Source organism: Tenrec ecaudatus, chromosome X (assembly GCF_050624435.1).
Source record: "Tenrec ecaudatus isolate mTenEca1 chromosome X, mTenEca1.hap1, whole genome shotgun sequence".
NCBI classification, from domain to species: Eukaryota; Metazoa; Chordata; class Mammalia; order Afrosoricida; family Tenrecidae; genus Tenrec; species Tenrec ecaudatus.
In genome coordinates, this window is record NC_134548.1 from 127,015,124 (window position 1) to 127,035,717 (window position 20,594).

The window sequence follows — 20,594 nt, forward strand, 5'->3', positions numbered from 1 at the left end:
ATCCATTCATCCATCCATCCATCCACTGTGTCAAGCACTTTGTACATATGTTGCCATCATCATTTTCAAAATATTTTCTTTCTACTTGAGCCCTTGGTATCAGCTCCTCATTTTTCCCTCTCCATCCTCTCCCCTCCCTCCCTCATGAGCCCTTGATAAATTATAAATTATTATTATTTTTCATATCTTACATCGTCGGATGTCTCCCTTCACCCCCTTTTCTGTTGTTCATCCTCCAGGCTGGGGGGCGGGGAGGTGTTATATGTTGATCACTGTGATCAGTTTCCCCTTTGTTCCCCCACCTGCCCCATATTCTCCTGGTATCACTACACCCCCCCTATATATTCCTGGTTGTGCAGTGGCTAAGCACTGGGCTGCTAACCAAAAGGTTTTCAGTTCAAACCCACCCAGCAGCTCTATGGTAGAAAGATCTCATAAGCATTCCCCTAAAGATTATAGCCAAGTACACCCAATGGATCCTTTCTACTGTATCACATGGGATTACAATGCATTGTAATCAATTCAACAGCACCAGACAACTGTGTGTATGGGTAGATAGATAATTTTTTTTCACCGAACAATGTATCTTGGAAATGGGTTCTGATGCAGCAATCTGTTGACGTAGTCTATGCCCTGGAAAAGTAAGAGCCACAACACGAATCCACACACCCATGGTTACTCCCAACCCTCTTCACAACAGCACCAAAATGGCAACAACCTAAATGCTTCTCAACCAAGAGGGGCTAAATGAAATTGGGTATATACACATCACGGAATACGGCTCAGTGTTCAAAAATCAATGATGAATCGATGAAGCAACTCATAATGTGGATGAACCTGGAGGACATTATGAGTCACATTAGTCAATCATGAAAGGACAAATATTTTCTGAGACCACTGTATTAAAAAAAAAGCCAAGAAAATGTTTCCAAGCTAAAAGAAGAGAGGAAGAAGAAAAAATAAAGCGATGATGTGAGTTAACAAAGTTTCGTAAAGTGCCTTAAAATGTTAATGATAAGTATTGCCCTAAAGAACAGAGATATAATACCAGAATAACTAGAGCTCCAGGTAGAGAAAAATCGCATATTTGTACATATTTCTACCCTTGAGCTAAAAGAAGGAATGGCTATTTTTAAGCTAGATTATGTATCATTTTAGAATTGAGCAATGAGCAAAGAAAGCCTTTGGGAAAGCATTCCTGTAGGTCTACAATTTAAATGTTCATCCTTGTCACAAACTGTTGGAAACCACGCTGCTCCCTTTTGGTAAATAAATGTCTCCTTTCTCCTCTTTTACAGTTCTCTACAATTTATTGCCTAAGGATATGTTTCTACAAATGTCAGTCAGAGTGGACATGAAGATTTGCATTTGAAGAGAAAAATGCTTTTTTCTATTTAGATATCCCAAGCCCAGAGAACCCCAGCTGATGTTTTAGAAAAGATTTGGACCACCTGATGTTTCATCAAGGGAGACCTAGAGAGAGTACTGAGAAAAACCAACCAGCACCTTATAAGGGAGAGCAAGTGATCACACCCACCAGTGCCATCGAGCTGATTCTGACTCACGGTGACCCTATAGGACAGAGCAGAACTGCCCCCCTGTGGGTTTCTGAGACTTTCATGGCTTACAGAGAGCACAGCCTCATCTTTCTCTCTCTAAGCAGCTAGTGGATTTGAGCGGCTGGCCTTGAGGTTACGCTACCAAGGCTCCTTGAGAGATCACTGTAAACTGATACAAGCTTTATAGAGGGGAGTTTAGTGATATCTAGATCTACTATATATACTCGCGTGTCAGTCAACCTGAATATAAGCTGAGGCACCTAACTGTACCACAAAAAACTGGGAAACTTATTGACTCGAGTGTAAGCCTAGGGTAGGAAATGCAACAGCTACTAACAGTTTCAAAATAAAAATAGACACCAATAAAATTAAACTAATTGAGCCATCAGTAGGTTAAATATTTTTGAATATTTATTTCAGAGAAAAACAGCAAACTAGCTCTGTAAGTGGAAAAACAAGTCAACAAAAACAATATGGTATCATCAATAACTAACTATACACGCTGTTCCTGCATGCGCTGCATCACTACATACGCTGCCTTACCGCATGGACACAACGCAGCTTGTCTAGTTTGAGGCCTAACTCAGGATGATGACATTCTGTAATGTGATGCCATGACTGCTTGCATAGAGCAGCGTGTGTTAGGGCTCATAGTATACACGCTGCATAGTGTATACACTGTGTTACTGCCTGCGCTGCGTTACTGCATGCACAACCTTACCGCATATGTATGGGAAGAGCTAACACAACATGTGCAGTAACACGGGGCATGCACAACGCAGTGTGCATATGATGAGCCCTGACACAGGCTGGCCCTAACACGGCTGCCCTGTGCAAGCATAGTTAACACTGTTTCCAGATAGGGGTTAATAAGAAAATAAATAAAATATAGCAGACTAAGTACTATAAACAAATGCACTGCATATCCAAGACCAGAGATATACTGGTACTTATATTCAGTAATGCTTGGGTGGAGCAAGGGGGTGTGACCAAGCATGGGTAAGACTGTAAAGGCTACGTCATTGGTCACAGCTCTGGAGAAGAGTTCATCTGACAAGGATGCGTTGCGACCCAGGTCTCAGCACACTGAAGCGGGCGGGTTCTTCCCCTGTACAGAACATACAACACAGAAGCTGCCAGCGTGCAGGAGAAAAGAAGAGAGGTGATATCAGCAGTCATCGGACCACCCACAGAGGCTGCAGGCGCCCACAGGTGAGCGGGAGAGACTGGAGAACACCCGCACTGTACTGGAGAACAGGTAAGTGGAACCCTCACTCAATTATAAGCTGAGGGGGGCTTTTTCAGCATAAAACATGTGCTGAAAAATCGGCTTATACATACGATACATTAAGAATGTACATACCCTGCCTTTCCTCCTCCCCTTCCTGAACCATTCAGCCCTAAAGCCATTAGATTGAGGCATGGTACATTATCCATCCCTGGTCGAAGGCGTGGGGCCTTAGATTGGGGGTATCAGAGATTGAGTAGGGGAGAAGGGCACATCCCTGTGGAGGAGAGCCTCAGATGAGGGATTGGTGTCTATTAGTTAAGCTCTTGGTTGCTACTACAAAGTTGGGCAGTTCAAACTCACCCAATGCCTCTGTGCCGGCCTGCTCTCACAAAGATCACAGCCAAAAAATTTCTATGGGGGCAGTTCTGCTGGCACTGGGACCAATATGCGTTGGCATCGCCTTGGTGGCACCCAACAACATGATCAGAAAAATGGAAACCAACAAGTGTTGGAGAAGATGTGGATAAAACGGAACTCTGATCCATGGTAAATTGGCATTGCGACCATGGTAAACAGTTTGGCAGTCACTAAAAAAAGTTAAAGCAAAAAATAAATAAAGTCTTATCACTGTAGGACTCAGAAATTTCCCACCTACCTGTATATCCAAGAGGCTTGAAAGCAGGAGCATAAACAGACACTGGTACATTGATGTCATCCCAGCACTATTCACAACAGCCAAAAGGTGGAAAGAACATGCCCATCAACAGATGAATGGGTAAACACAATGTGGTACATGCACACAGTGGGATGTTTTTATTTTCAGCCAGAACGAGAAATGAAATTGCATTAGATGCTATAACATGAATGAACTTTCAAATCATTATAATGAGTGAAATAAGTCAGACACAAAAGGACAAATAGAGTAGAATCCCACTTAAATGAAACATGCAGAATAGGCAAGTGCAAAGAGAAGAAAGTTTATTTTTGGTTACCAGAGGGGAGAGGGAGGATGATAGTGGCATGCATGGGGACACTGAACTTCTGTTAAGGGTGATAGAAAATTTCAAAAAGAGATAGCGGTGATCGTTGAACAACATGATAAATGTAATTAATGCCACTGAATTGTATAGGCACAAGTGGTTGAAATAACAAATGTTTTGTTATCTATGAACAAATTCATGGAGCATAAGGTATTTCTATTAATACTGTCATTAATTTAGCCAATGGTATAGAACTTAAAACACTATCGAGAATAGGAAATTATACAAGCATAGGCCAGCTTCAGCCCACAATACATAAATACATAAAGCACAGAGGTCACTAAAACAGTACATACATGGTATTCCTGGGCCACAACTCATTGGGCACCCTTAAAGCAGGGGCTCTGAATCACAGTCCATTGACCACCAATCATATAACCTTGAGATAGCATTTCAGCCTTAAGTCCAAGAGAGTATGTCAGTTACTTAAATCTACTCGGGTCACTTAGTGGGGTTTCCACATTGAAGCCGTATGGTGTAGCCTATGAAGGCTGTTGTGTGCCTTAAAAGTAGAGTCTAAAGTCCCAGTAGTCTATAGCACAGGGCCTGGGTCACCAGGGGATGGATAGAAACCATGAAACAATGTCTAAGTAGGAATATAGTGCCAGGCATATTCTCCCCTTGGGGTCTATATAAGTGCTGGTGTTTTTTTCCCAATGGGAGGTTGCTCCACACGTTTGCCTGCCCCTCATCTTGATTTGAATTTCCAGTAAGGTTTGCTTATCACTCTAGTGGGAGTGTCTGTTGCTTTGGGGTGACCTCAGCACATGTTGTATGGCACTGACTGAATTGTCCTCTTTGTCTCCCCACAGCGTGAAAAACGGACCCCAGCTTAGGTCAGTTTTTGTAAGTGGTTTTCAGTTTTTGTAGGTGGTTTGTAAGATGTAAATAAAGAGGGGGAGCCCTAGGCAAGGTCTCTATTTTGTGGCGTGGGCAGATCGGATTAGAAGGTGACCTGACTTGACAGCAGAAGCCTGCCATTGTCTTAGTTTTTATCCTTACAGAAGAAGGACTCACACTATTTGTCCTTTGGTGATTGACTAACTTCACTCAGCATAATGGTGTCCAGGTCCATCCCGATTTGTTTCAAAGAAGAGGCAGCATAATAAAAATCCTTGAAAAGAAAAACATGGAGAAAACGATGGGAAGCCTGGGTCTGCAATGACTGAGAAATAGCTTCCATTGACTTGTTCCTGATTGGGAAAATCTAGATTCCACATTCTTACCTTCATTCTTCTATCTGTATTGCAAGTTGCTCTAGTCAAATTGGGATGCTTTTGTTGAAGTTGGTATGCTTCAAGTGGCTCTCTCTTTCTGGGGAACAGCAGAACACTCTGGAAATGTTTCCAGGAATATAAATTTAGGAAAACTAAAAGGAGGTTGTTGCTCTTTTAGGCTACTAAAAATAGTGCTATGATGGTAGTGAGTCCTAGAGCATGAAAGCGTTAGGCCCAAATGCTAATGTAAAAGATTGCTTCTATGGTTCGGTACAAGGGAGTCCATTCCAACTCATGATGGCGCCACGTGACAGAGTAGAATTACTCCACAGAGTTGTTGTTGTTGTTTTAAATTACAGTTTGGATGAATGTTTACAGAGCAAGTTTGTTTCCCATACAAAGACATTTTGTTTCATATTTGGTTTCACATTTTTGTTGCAATCCCTTCAATGCACCAGCACTTTCCCCACTTTCTCCTTGGGTTTCTTGTTTCCATCCTCTCTTCCATTCCTGCCCCTTCCTGTCTTCTGAGCTTTGATTTTGAGCAAATGCTGTCCTTTGGGTCTCATATGGTTGATGGTACTAAGGAGCTTGTTCCCCTCTGAGTGTTACTATTCACCTTACAGGCCAGTACATTGTGTGGCTGAAAGCTCATCCCTGGGGGTGGGTTCAGCTTCAGGCTTGAGGGGTATCTAAGGAGCCACCATCTTCAGAGTGTCACAGTCTCTATCAGACCAATAAATCTGTTTTTTTCTATTATTTTGAATTTTTCCACCATTTTTTCCCTTCCCTTTCTGCCCACAATGTTATATTGTGACCCTACTCAGAGCAGTTGGTAGTGGTACCTTGACATCATCTCATTCTTCTAGCCATTGGACTGTCTGGGTTATAATCCTCACAGGAGCTGATTGACAGGTCTTTTCTCCCATGGAGTGGCTGGTGAGTGCTTAAACATTGCGCCAATGAACTCAAAACCAAACTCACTACCATTGTGTAGATGCTGACTCTGAATGACCCAATAGGGCAGGGTAGACAGCCTGTGTGGGATTCAGAGACTGTAACTATTTTTAAAACAGTTTTATTGGCATTTAATCCACATCTCATATAATTCAATAGTTCAATCATATCAAAAAGAATTGTACAATCTTTACGACAATCAATTTTAGTACATTGTCTTCTTCCTTGTAACCATTGTTATTCATGTAGTTTGTTTTTCCAATTTTGGCCAAAATATACAGAATAAAATTCAACAACTGCTATATGTATAATTGAGTGCCATTGATTATGCTCTTTGTGTTATACAACCATTATTGATAACCCTGTCCAAATTGTTCTACCACTATTAACATAAACTCAATGACCCCTAAGCAAAAACTCTTTCTCCTTCACCCATGGTAACCATAGGTCAAGTTTGGTTTCTTTCTTTTTTAAATAATAGTTTTCTTGATATAATATTCACATAACATATACTTCCATAGTGAAATCAATTTTTATTTTTATTTTAATAAATTATTTTATCGAGGTCTCTTACAGCTCTTATCACCATCCAAAAATCAATTATATCAAGCACATTTGTATATATGTTGCCATCATCATTTCCAAACATTTTCTTTCTCCTTGAGTCCTTGGTATCAACTCCTCTTTTTTCCCCTTCCTCCCCCACTCTCCCATAATGGTAAACCCTTGATAATTTATTAATTATTTTAATTTTCATATTTTACACCATCCACTGTCTCCCTTCACCTATGTTTCTGTTGTTCATCCCCCTTTGGGGGAGATGTTATATGTTGATCATTGTGATTGGTTCCCCCTTTCTCCTCCTCCTCCCCCCACCACTTTATCCCCACTCTGACGGTATCACTACTCTCATTATTGGTCCTGAGAGGTTTATCTGTTCTGGATTCCAAGTGTTGAGAGCTCTTATGTGTATCAGTGTACATGCTTTGGTCTGGGGTGGGGAGGAAGCATTAAAGAATTAGAGGAAAGTTGTGTGTTTTGTTGTTGCTGTACTGCACCCTGGCTGGTTCTTCCCTTCCTTGTAACCCTTCTGTTAGGGGATGTCCAATTATCTACAGATAGGCGTTGAGTGTTCACTCCGACCTCATTCCCATCAAAATGGTTGTTTTGGGTCTTCTGATGCCTGATCCCTGATCCTGTCAACCCTTTGTGATCACAGGGGTTGGTGTGCTTCTTCCATGTGGGTTTTGTTGCTTTCCTGCTAGATGGCCACTTCTTTAATGTCAAGCCGTTAAGACCCCAGGCACTACTATATCTTGTAATAGCCAGGCACCACATTTGCTCATCCACCCAATTTGACTTCAGCGATCATGTCAGGAAAGTAAGCATCACAGAATGCCAGGTTATTAGAACAAAGTGTTCTTGCATTGAGGACATACTTGAGTAGAGGCCCAATGTGTGTCTGCTACCTTAATACTTAAGTTATAAATATATGTACATAGACCTATATATCCATAATTATATATTAATATATTTACCTATGTACATGCCTATGTTTACACTTCTATGAATGTCTTTTGCCTCCTAGTTCTTTCCTCTATTTCCTTTTACTTTCCTTCTGTCCCACTATCATGTTCTATCTTCTTTCGCCTATCTGTACTTCCTCTCAGCTTCATTGCACTTGATCGAACCCACCAGGCATTCTATGCCCTCCTGCCATTGATTAAATCAATTTTTAAAAGAGTTGCATATGGGTGAAAAAGTAAATGTGGTGAAGAAAGCTGATGGTACGTGGCTATCAAAAGAGATAGTGTCTGGGGTCCTAAAGGCTTGAAGATAAACAAGCGACCATCTAGCTCAGAAGCAACAAAACCCACATGGAAGAACACACCAGCCTGTGTGACCGCGTGGTCCCGAAGGGATCAGTTATCAGGCATCAAAGAACCAAAAATCATATCATTGGCTGCACACCTCCATGATACGATCGCCGAAGACAAACAGATGCATAAGCAAATGTGGCAAAGAAAGCTGATGGTGCCCGACTATCGAAAGAGATAGTGTCTGGGGTCTTAAAGGCTTGAAGGTGAACAAGCGGCCAGCTAGCTCAGAAGCAATAAAGCCCACATGGAAGAAGCACACCAGCCGGTGCAATCACGAGGGGCCAAAGGGATCAGGGATAAGGCATCATGCAAAAAAAAAAAGTATATATATATACCATAGTGAATGAAGGGGGAAGTGCAGAGTGGAGACCCAAGGCCCAAGTGTCGGCCACTGGAGATCCCCTCATAGAGGGGTTTAGGAGAGGAGATGGGTCAGTCAGGGTGCAATGTAGTACCGATGAAGAACACAGCTTTCCCCCAGATCCTGGGTGCTTCCTCCCCCCAACTACCATGATCCGAATTCTACCTTGCAGGACTGGATAGGGCAGAGGTTGTACACTGGTGTATATGGGAGCTGGAGGCACAGGGAATCCGGGGTGGACGATACCTTCAGGACCAAGGGTGTGAGGGGCGATGCTGGGAGAGTGGAGGGTGAGTGGGTTGGAAAGGGGGAACTGATTACAAGGATCCACATGTGTCCTCCTCCCTGGGAGATGGACGGCAGAGAAGGGGGGGGAGGGAGACTCTGGATAGGGCAAGATATGACAAAATAACGATGTATAAATTACCAAGGGCACATGAGGGAGGGGGGAGCGGGAGGGAGGGGAAAAAAAGAGGACCTGATGCAAAGGGCTTAAGTGGAGAGCAAATGCTTTGAAAATGATTCGGGCAAAGAATGTACGGATGCGCTTTATACAATTGATGTATGTATATGTATGGATTGTGATAAGAGTTGTATGAGCCCCTAATAAAATGTTTGAAAAAAAGAGTTGCATATACATCATCATAATTAGTTCTAATGCATTCATTGATTGCTCTCTAATTCATCTCACCCTCCTCACCCTCTTTCCCCCATAATCCCCTGTGCCTGATAAATCATTGCATCAGTTATTAGAGAATGTAACTCTTTACGGGAGTAGAAAGGCCCGCCTTTCTCCTGAGAAGTGACTGGTGGTTTCAAACTGCTGATTTTACAGTTAGCAGTCCAACGTGTAATTACTCCTTAAGTCCTGGGGGTGACGTGTTGGTCTGCTAACCACAAGGTCAGCAGTTCACAACCACTAGTTGCTCTACAGATGAACGGCAAGGCTTTCTATTCTAGAAAATGGTTATAGCCTCAGAATCCACAGGGGAAGTTCTACTCTGACCTGTAGGGTCACTATGAGTCAGCATCTACTCAAAAACAGTGAATCTTGAGCCACTAGGATGCCTTTAATTTGAAAAGGTTATCTAGACCCCCTGGAGCAAAAGAGAAAAAGAAAACCAATGAGTCACAGAAGAAATCAATCTCCATTAATCACAGCCTCATCTATCCTGAGATCAGAAGCACTAGATGGTATCTAGCTACCCCTACTACTCATTCCAGTCAGGACCTCAGTAGATGAATCCTGATAGAATGGAGAAAAACGTGGAACCTCTTAATTTTCCCCCCAAGCAGGTCTATTGGACTAGTTGGGACTAAAAGACTTCCCATAAAATATCCTTCTCACCTGGAACCAAAACTAACCTTGTAGCTCAATAGCAGATTGGCTTTAAAAATGAGTATCACCTCTCTGTGAAAATCATTTAAAAATCATTTTAAAAGTATGAGACCAAATAGACAACAATTACTTTAAAACAAAGATGTGGATGCAAGCAAGGGGCAGGGAAAGGAGATGAAACAGAGCCATCAGAACTGAAGTAATGAGCCTGTTCACACACTGTGAGGAACGTAACCACGGATACTGAAAGGGAACCTAAACGAATTGGGTCACCTTCCCCAGGAGCAGGTTGTCAGGCTTTTCTCGCATGGATTGGCTGGTGGCTTTGAACTGCCAATACAATCTGATTAACCATCAAATATTATTAACGAACTAAAATAAAGATGAACAAACCCAATTCTCTCTCATTTTGTAAATGGAAAAACTGAGCTCCAGAGAAGGTAAAGGCCATACAGCTACTGAAGGCAGAAATTGGACAAAAATCTAGGTCTCTTGATTCTTAGGGCAAGTGGTAGACAAGATCCCGGAGCCTTTTGTAATCAATTAGTTAATCCTTGTCAAAACTTGGTGACTTAGGTTACTGTTACTGATTCTGACTTTCTGGCCATTTATTGAAAAACTGATTTGATGTGTGTAAGCCAAACGGACCCCACTGTAATCAAATATGTTTTTAATCATTCCAAAAAGAACAGGCTATTCAATAGGCTTATCATCTTAGGAATTAGCTTTCAGTTTCTCGTGCAACCAGTTTGCAGATCACCACGTCTTGCCTGATATCTTTTATATTAGGCATAAAGCCGGCAGTTTCTTAGTAAGATTAAGAAAATGCGTAGTTATTAGATCAGTTGTCTGTCAGCACTCCTCTGGTACGTTCAGTAAACCAGTGTGTGTGGGTGTGGAACATCAATAACATAAATGGTCAGCACAAGCCTATTGGTTTTCCTTCCAAATGACGACCTTGGGACTTATCTGCAATCTTTGCAATATGCCCTAGAAGGGAAACACAATCTCTCTCTTTACAGATTTCATTGTGATAATTCTTATCTAAGATTCAGCCATCTGTCAAAGCTGACTTCAATTCCAATTTATTTAGAAGACTCTTTAGTCAGTAAAGCAAACAGGCTGGAATTCTTAGTTCAAAATTTGAATCGAGGCAGTTGTGGTATAGACCTAGGAGTAGGTGAGTTTGGACTTCAGGCCTTGTTGACTTTCCTTTCTCATGTTTTTCTCCTTGTTTCCCTGGTGACATACTGGGTTACACATAGCACTGCTCACCACAGGATCAGCAGTTTGCAACCACCAGCGACTCCATGTAGGAAAGATGAGGCTTTCTACTCCCGTAAAGAGTTACCGTTTCTCACTCCACGGTTGATTGTGGTGATGATTTCACAACGCTTCTTGAGATGAATGACTTGTTGAATTGTTTTATATGTTAATTATAGCTTTAAAAATTACAATCTTGGAAACCCACAGAAGCAATTCTCATCCTTCTCCAGTCGCTATGAGTCAGAACTGAGTCGGAGGCAATGAGTGTTCATTGAAGGAGCCGAGGTGGATATGTATTGGGTTGCTAACTACCAGCTCTGCAGTTCAAACATCTGGGCCCAGAGGCTCTCTAATCCTGTTATGATTTACAGTCTCGAACACCCACAGAAGCAGTTCTACTCTGTCCTATAGGGTCACTGTGAGTCAGAAGGGACTCCACAGCAGTGAATATTTACTGTTCATTTGCTGCCTGCTTTGGCAATCCACCAGTTTGTCTTTTCCAGAAAGTACCTCAAGTGCCAGAATTGTTTCCTGGCATCTTTAGAAGGCACAACCCCGAGGTACTGTTGTCTCAGCCAGTAGGCAAGAAGAAATTCTAGACAGATTTGAAAGGAGCCATGGAGAACAAACATCTCCTCTGATTTTATTGATGGGGAAATTGAGGTCTAGAGTGGCATTGGTCACTTGCTCTAGTTCATGGTAGAGTTCGAATTCAAAGTATCTAAGGAATGATTTAACCTAGGAGTCTTAGCACCCTCCCCTGAAAATGGAAGTCGAGAAATTGATTCCAGTTATTGTGAAGGGCTGTGGTGTTTTAGTGCTACATTTCTTGTCTTTACCTGAGGGGGATTTAGGTTTGCTTCCCAGTTCATGCTCCTCATGTGCAGTCACTGCCCCTCTCTCCGTGTAGGCTTTTGTACCTGTCCTGATGCTGAGTAGCTTTCAAGAAGGCTTCCAGACTAAGGCAGACTAGGAAGAAAGGTCTGACATCTACTAAAGATCAGCTAAGAGAATCGTCTTCTCGGCACCTCCTCCCAGTGCAAGGCTGGACGTTACTTAGTTCTGTTGTATGAAGTGGCCAAGAGTCAGGACTCCACGGCATCTAACAAGAACAACTTGGGGTTACTAGGAGGGGGGCAGTGGGCAAAGCAAGTGAACACACTTTGAAACTGACAGCATGGCACAGGTACATAAAAAAACCGTCTCCATTCACCCAGACTGCTTTCTGTAGCCTAGGTGTTAATAACTGACCTGTATTAGCATGTGGCTCTTTCAAGTAGGATTTGCATTTGGAAATAGGTGATCCTAAGGAGATACCTAACTTTAGAGGGGGGAAATGGGCAAAGAAGCATTCTGGTCACTCCTCCAATCACTCCAGAGAGTGCAAACTTGGCTCTGGAAAGCCATATAGTTTAAGAATAAGAACACAGTCTGCTTTCAGAGGCCAGGGAGCTAAGAACGTTGTAAAGAACCTGAAAAACTGCCCACACAGTAGTTAAGCAGCTAGGGTGGGGTCTGTCTAAATGAAATTAAAAGATCCTTTTCACACTGATGTTCTGTGATCGTATGATTCGAGTCGATCCATTTTTATAACATACACTCCGGTTCATGTACTTCCTTTTCAATGTCAGAACTAATGCAGCAACAGGTAGTCCAGGACTTATGACAGGGTTCCTTTCAGAAGATTCCATTGTCATTTGCTTCTGATGTAGATTGAATACCCTTTAAAGAAATAACAAAATGGCCCTTTTTCACCTTTGTTATTGCTGTGGAGGCGATGGGGTCAAGTGCTCAGCTGGGAGCAGCAGAACCCACTCTGGGGCTTTGCAGTCCTAGGGCTGGACAAGCTGCTTCCATAAAGGTTACAGCTGTGAAAGTCTACAGGGTCATTCTACTCTGCCCTATGAATTTAAATGGACTCCCAGATGCTTAACAATAGCACCCCAAGGAAAGGGGTCATAGCCTCTAGCCCTCAAACTGCCAGCCTGAATGGAATTGGGTTAAATCTTATGCAATGACACTCAGTAAAGGTGTGTGTGTGTGTGTGTGTGTGTGTGTGTCTCAGTTTCTCATGTACCACCAGTTAGTTGCAGGAATCTGAAATGCAAACCAATGACCTCATGGAGCTGCCTTGACGTCTGTGAATGGAAGCAGCTTGGTGCAACGTTCCAATCTGACACACTTTTCTATCCCCGGTGCTTAATGAGACTACCTGGCTCCCATAAAGATTTACGGCCTCGGAAATCCTACCTAGGTTCGCTATGAGTTGGGAGTGACTTGATGGTAGTGGGTTTTCGGTTTTGGTGCTTGATGCGTGGTAGGTCTCATGCCGTACTTGTTCAATAAATGCATAAGGTACATCCGTGTAGTATAGGCCAGGAGGGCTGGGAGAAGATTGCTCCCGGTGTTTCATAAAAGGCTTGGAAGTGTCTGCGATGATGCCCATTTAAGAAACAACAGGCAGGTCAGGTTACCTGCTCTGTAGAGGAGGTGGAACAGCTAGAAATGAGGCTGGGTAGGAGGCCAGATCACCAAGGGGGCTTTGACCTTGAGCACCGTGGGGGTGGGGAGAGAGGGATTGCAGCTGGGGTAGATCTTTACGTTGGGATGTGCTGATTTTATTATATTTGGGTGTAAAGATCATTCGGTGTTTGGGTGGAAATTGATGAGGAGAAGGGGAGGAGGGAGCCCAGTTGGGAGGATGTAAGTGTAGAGGCACGGTCCCCAGTTTGAAGACTTTGGCAATTGTGGTGCGATGGCAGATGAGGGTCTGATCAAAGGTGGGGTGATAAGCAGCGATGGAGAAATAGTAAACACAGAATGAGTAGGCAAAGAGATCTTGACAGTACAAAGTGAAGCGAAATGATCACATGCAAGAAATTTGCCAGCTAACCATAGAGGAAAGCACACCTGAACAACGAAAACCAAACCAGTTGCCCAGACGACCCCATTGTTGCACAATAGAACTAGGCTGTTTAGGGTTTTGAAGACGGTGTGATCTCTTGAAAGCTGATCGTCAGGCCTTTCTTCAAAGTGCCTGCGAATGGATTCAAGCTGCCAACTTCTTGGTTAGGAGCTCAGCTTTTTACTACTAGTGCTACCAAGGAACTCCAAATAGCAAACCTTGCTTGTGTTCCCAGCAGTGAGGGAGAAACATTCCAGGGGTAAGGTGACAGTAAATCCAGTATGAGTCAGAAGAGCCTAGCATACAGACGAAGGGACATTACACTGGGGTCTGAGCCCCTGTGGTGAGGAGAGAGCCACTCAGGCCCTGCCTTCCACTTTCAAAGGGAATTGCTATAAACTGAGCGAAGAGCCGGGAGCTCGTGGTGTTGGAGGCATGGAGAGCGGATGAACAGCCTGGGGCCAGAGGAGTTAGCTTCGAGATGTCTGGCCATTGTGGGGAAGAGTGACAAAGCTACCTTTTCCTGGCCCCAAGGAGGCAGAAGGTACCAGGGCACGTATTTCACCTTCAAGCGAGGAGGAGGAGGCGGCGACTCAGTCCGTTGTCTTCCAAGCCTGTGAGTCTTCATCGCTGGCAATTGTCCAGCCTCCTCTGGCAGGGACCCTGTACTTGCAACTAGAATAACCAGTCCCGGGATAGCCTAGCGATGGCTTTTGAGGCTGTGGCTGCCCGTGCAGTGTCTTTGTTTCGGCTGAGGAGAGGTGGCCCTGTCTTATCAGTCTGGCCTTAGGGATGAGAGGAACGAACATACCTCTCTCCTACCTTTTTTGACACCCTATTTATCCAATACACAGGGGCCCTGGTGGTCGCCGTAAGGTTAAGCCATCACTTGCTCACAGAAAGGTTGGCAGTTGGAATCTATCCATCAGATCCACTGCCACATAGGGTTCCCTGGAAGCAACTTGATGACACACAACAGCATCCAAAGGAATGAGGCCTGATGCAAGTAGGCACATCAGGTAAGGTGCCGCCTCTACGTCTACATCTTCCTGACACCGTCTAGGGGCCCCAGCCTCGGAATCACCCAGAGCAACCCCCCCCCCGCCCCTCCCCGCGCACCCGCAACCAGCAAAACTTTGGCTTGGGCTCTAGAGCGCGCGAAGGGCGGGGTTACTTGACGAGCTTCTTGGGAGAAGACGATTGGCCCTGGGGAATCCAGGGGGCGGGACTAGTTCATTGTTGCCATTGGTCCTGCGCGCCGGTTGAAGGATGGCAGCGAGGGGGGCGGAGCCTCGGGGAGGCGGTGGCGGGGCGCGAGCCCACCGTGGGGAGCACAACTGCTTGGAGCCCGAGCTTGAGCGGCCGCGGGGAGGCCGCGGCGGCGAGCTCGCCAGGGCCGCAGCGGGCCAGGGGGTGCACGGGGCGTGGGCACTCGGGCGCGCGCCTGCGTCGCCGCGCGACTCGGATGCGGCGGGGACGCCTCTGCGCCGGGGTGCGCTCGCTGCGAGCCGTTCAACAGCTGGCTTCGCGGGTAGGAGTCGCAAGGAGCGACCGGGAGCCTTGACAGGAGCGACTGCGGCGACTGGAGGGAGGCGGCGGCATCCCCACCGCCTGAACGGAGGGAACCCCGAGGGGGGACGCCACGGCGCCTTCGGCTCCCGGTAAATGCCCTCTGCTCTGCCCGCTGAGGAGGTAGCCCCGTCCTGCTGCGTCTTGGCCAGCGGGCTGCCGCCCCGGCCTACGGAAGCAGTGCGGGCCTCGTGGGGGGCACGCCATCCCCTGGATGGCAGCGGGGGGTGGGGCTGGGGGTGAGGCGGGGGTGATCCGCCGGCCGCCGGGTCGCCGGTCTGCCCAGCCGAGTCAGGCTGCGAGAGATGCGCCTTCAACCTTCCCTGGTCCTCTCCCTTCTCCTGGGAACCCACACGCCTCCTTTAGGCCTGACGCCACACTAGGGGGCGCGCTCTCGCCCGCTTGAGGGCTCCCCTCTAGATGCCGCCAGGGCAGAGGTCACTGGAAGCACATCCTGAGGGGGGTGCCGGCTGTCAGAGGCCGCGAGTGGGAACTGAGGTGCTCTCGCCCGCTTGACCCGATGGCCAAGGGTCCTGGGCACGCAGGCTGTGGCTGCGTGCGTCCAATTAGCACGCCCCTGCTGCCCTGGCCTCTTGGTGACCCTGTCCTTGGCATGGGGGACTTGTCAAGAGACTCTCCTCGCCTCATCTGATCTCTTTTTCAGCACGGCCGGAGGAGGACCATTTCGAACCTGAGTGGGTAAGCAGGGGACTCGCGGGGCCGAGGGGGCGGGGCGGGCTCCGATCCGGTGGGGGGGTGGGGGGGGAGCCCCTGACGAGGGACAGATGCCAGTGGGACAGTCTCTTCAGAGTGTGAGGGAAAGTGCAGTCCCCGCATGATGGGGATCGAGAATCCTGTAGTCCTGGTCCTCAGAAGTGCGCCTTCTTTACATTTGGTCGCCTGCTTTTGGAGTTTGTTTAGATGTCATCACCTGGGCTCACCTCGACCTCTCCCGGTGAAGTTTGGAAAGCAAACTCTGAGGGGTAACTTGTGTCAGAGTGCGGAGTCTCTGAAGGGGAAGATTTCCGAACCCTAGGGCCGTTTTGTTTTCCCTCTTTTTTTATACAGAGAACCAGGTATCAAAGTTCCCAGCCATTTTGCCCTATGGTTCCCAGCCTAAAAGCCTCGTGCACAGCACCCTGAGGCGGGATCAGCCTTCATCGCCACGGAAACTCCTCTTTGGGATGCTATAGTTGAGACATTTCAAGTTCTGGGTGGTTTTTTTTTTCTTTCTCGTTTGTGTGGTTGCTTTCCAGTCATTATTTTTCTATGTCCTGAATTCATTTTTGTTTGTATATAAATGATTTTTGAGGAGCGTCCCTCCACATGGAGTAACCTCCATGAAGGTATTTTTTACCTAAGGTTCTTGTTTAGGCACCTGGTGGGTGACAATTAGAAAAGCCTTGTTGGTTGGTGCCCAGGGGACCCCAGAAGCCATGTACATCAGGGGTTGGGTGGGGACCTGGAGGCAGAGTAATATTGGAGTAGACAGGGTTTGCAGATTCCATCGAAACTCCTCTGAGGAATCACAGGCTTCCCTTTAATCCCAGCCAGAGATCACACCAGAAGCGCCGCCCATTTCCCCAGGTTACCCATCACGTACACATGAGAAAACAGGAGCCTTAGAGTGGCTTCATTTGTCATCTTCAACATCAGACGGCAAGGTGAGGTGCAGAGGATTGAGGAAGTGGAAGTAATGGTGTGGTGGCAGTGGTGATGGTGTGTGTGTGTGTGTGTGTGTGTGTGTGTGTGTGTGTGTGTGTGTGTGTGACCAACAGACATACAGACATGTTCTACACTTGGAGACTTCTCTCTGCTGCAGAGACCAGGTACATTTCACTTGCTTGGCATGCACTCTGGTCTGTGTGGAGAGAGTTTGGCGTTTCAGAGCCAAGCTGTTATTTGTTGTGATACTCTGGGTATAGTGCCCTTTCTGGTCCACGGGTTCCCTGTTATATCCAACATGCTCCTACTACCTGAAGAAACTGTACTGTTAAGTGGGATTGGAGCAGACTGATCACCCTGGGCACAGGCAGAGCAAACACAGACGCAGTGGAATTCAGTGGGGGCTCGGAAGAGATACTGTCATGACTGGAGCACTTAGAGAAGAAGGGGAAGGTTGGTGAAAATTGTGTCACCATCCGGCGCCTGGTGGTACAGTGGGTTTCACTTTGGGCTGCTGTCCAAATGGACAGCAGGATTGATCCACCAGCTACTCCAAGGGAGAAAGATGAGACTTTCTGCTCCTTTATAGATGTACAGCCTCAGAAACAACTGATAACCAACCGGCCGAGGTAGGATTTGAAGATGACTGAGGTAGCATTTGAACCCATGTCTACTTGACACCAGATCTTCCCCCTGCCCCCTTTTCTAATAGCAATTGACTTTCACTAGGTCTGTATTTATATCAGACCTTGTTTTAGGCATTTGGGGTACAGTTGTAATTACACAATTATGAACAACCCATTGCCATTGGGATGATCCTGTCTCATAGTGAACCTAAGATTTCTGAGACATAAATCTGTGGGGAGCAGATAGCTTCATCTTTCTCCTGCTCCCACTGGTGGCTTTGAACCACTGACATTGCAGTTACCAGTTCAACACTTACTATGAATAAAACTCCAGAAATGGATTGTCATAGAGTCCATTCTGATTCAGAGTGACCCTATAGCACAAAGAACTGCTCCTTTTGGTTTCTGAGTTTCTATGTCTTTAAAAACCTCTTTTTTGTGTGTGGTGAATTAGGTGGGAGTTGACATTTCAGATAATTAATTTTGTATGCAACAAATTAAGTTACTTATAACCCCCTCCAACACTTGCTCCGACACCCCCTTTTGATTGCTCTCCTCCCTTTTGTGTATTCCAACTTCTCGGTCACCCAAGTTAACACCTGTCTACCCTCTAACTTACTGCGTCACTTTCCTTCCCTGCCCCAACCCCCAACCAGCAGTCTTTTTTCTTTTGATAAGAAAACCTTTGTTTTGGTTTTTTTTTTTTAGTTTGAAACTAGCTCGTGTGTCATGAAAGAACTGAAGTTGGTTCAATTGTACTTTTCCTCTTTGTATAACCACTCAGACCAGTGTTTACATCTGATGGGCAGCAAATCAGGAGGGTTTTTAAGGCCATGACCCTCCTTTTAAAAACAGGTAAATGTATCCTTTTTTTCCCTTTTCTTTGTGGAATATAACACACACAAAGAAAAACACACTATATGTGGTTGCAGAGCCCAGCTCATAGGAACCGTGGCAGTGCTCCAGAAAATCAGCTCCCTTGTATGTGTTCTTCTTTGTTTGCTGCTCCCACTCTCCCTCCTCCTTCCCTTCTTGCCTCTCCCACCTTATCAGAATCTTTGAAGATTTTTCCTGTCGTTGGCAAACCATTTTCCTTGCCACCCCCCCCCCTTTGTAATAATGGTACCTTAGAATATTTATCTGTATGAGATTGACTAACTTTGCTGAGCATAATGTCATCCAATTTTGTCCAGATGGGGTTTTTAATTGTTTCCACTCTTTTGCTCCAACAGACATTACTGTGATAAACATAGGTTGTACAATTATCTGTACATGTTTTGATGTTTATTTATTTAGAGTATATACCAAGTAGAGCAAAGGCTGGATCCTGGTATTTCTGTTTGCATTTGTTTAAGGAAGCATCAGACCATTTTCCATACTGGCTGTACAATTCTGCAGTTCTACCAGCAATGTATGATTTTCCCAGTCTCGCCACAACCTGTCCAGTTTTTATTATTTTGGGGATGGTTAAATTTTTTGTTAAGTGTGAGGTGGTATTTCATCATTGTTTTAATCTGCTTGCAAGCATTTCTTCATTTAATTGTTGGCTGCCTGGGTGTCATCATTAGTATTTTATCTATTCATACCTTATACCCATTTTGATCGAATTATTTGTTTTTCTTATTAAAGTGTTGCCATTTTCTATATAATAACAAATTATATCCTTATCTGATGTAATCCCTGCCATTGTGTGGATGCTGTCTCATAGCAACTCTATAGGACAAAGTGAACTGCCCCTGTGAGTTTCTGAGACAGTAACTATTTATAGGAGTAGAAAGTCCTGTCTTTCATTGTCAAATATTTTTCCCTATCTGTGGGTTCTCTTTTTACTCTTTTGATGAAGCCTTCTGATGTACATACATGTCATGTTCTTAGAGGGTACCAGTCCTCTATTTTGTCTTCTGTAGTGTCAGCATTTTTCATTATGGTTTTTAGTCTACTTCTGTCTCATATTAGGGCCCGTAAGCTTATCCCTATTTTTTTCACTAATGATTGTTATAGTTTGGGGGTTTATATTTAGGTCTTTAATCCATCTTGAATTAGTTTTGTACACGGTGTGAGGATGAGTCCTGTTTTATTTTTTATTTTTTCCTTTGAACCATTTTATTGCCCCCCCCCAGCCCTTTTTTATTCTTTTGAAGGTTTGAGATCCAATTTCTCTGGCACCAGTTATTGAAAAGATTATCTCTATCCCATGTAATGTATTGTAGTCCTTTATCAAAAATAAATTGTCTCTACGTGCTTGGTTGTATTTCTGGGTTCTCTGTTCTAACCATTGGTCTGCCTATCTGTTGTTCTGCCTATATTATATCAAACTGCTTTGATTACTGTGCAATTGTTTTTGAAATCAGAGTGAGCGCCCTTCTACTTTGTTGTTGTTTAGTAGTGTTTTGTTTGTCCTGAGTTTCTTTTCTTTCCACATGGAGTTGGTGATTAATTTTTCCATTTCTTTAAAAATTGTGCTGGGATTTGGATTTGAATTTCATTTAATTTATAGAGTGCTTTGGTAATAGTGACATTTTCAATATATTAAGTGAGCATAGGACATTCTTTCATCTATATAAATCTCTTTTGTTTTTTTGTAGAAGCATTTTATAGTTTTTTGTGTAAGTTTTTTGATTCTCCGGTTAGAGTTCCTAAGTATTTTATCTTTTGGGTAGTTATTATAAATGGTATTATTCTTTTAGCTCCCTTTTGGGGATCCACTTCCTTAATGCACAAGAATTCAATATTTTTTATGTTCGTCTTGTAGCCTAGTATGTTGCCAAATTTTTTAGTTCCAGTAATTAAAAAAAATAGAATCTTTCGAGTTTTCTCCTGTTGTCTGCAAACAGAGAGAGCATGACTACTTCTTTGCCAATTTGGATGCTTTTAATATCTTTTTGATGTCTTATGGCTTTGGCTACGATTTCCAGGACTATATTAAATAAGAATGATGATAAAGGGCAACCCTGTTTGTTTCCCATTCAGAGAGGGAAA

General features: G+C 44.5%; 1 protein-coding gene and 1 pseudogene across 2 annotated transcripts in view; one reads left to right on the forward strand and one right to left on the reverse strand.

The window, feature by feature from the left end:
• Window positions 1-14,383, reverse strand: part of LOC142433708 (heterogeneous nuclear ribonucleoprotein A1 pseudogene) — a 35,472-nt pseudogene extending 21,089 nt beyond the window's left edge.
• A 717-nt stretch (window positions 14,384-15,100) lies between these two features.
• The window catches only part of LOC142434193 (A-kinase anchor protein 17B-like), a 45,658-nt gene continuing 40,164 nt past the window's right edge, over window positions 15,101-20,594 (forward strand). The window contains exons 1-2 of one of the 2 annotated variants that reach the window (XM_075538891.1): window positions 15,101-15,416; window positions 15,989-16,023. The gene's annotated coding sequence lies outside the window, so the exon portion shown is untranslated. The remainder of the gene's footprint in view (window positions 15,417-15,988; window positions 16,024-20,594) is intronic. The other variant, XM_075538892.1, reaches the window with a different exon arrangement.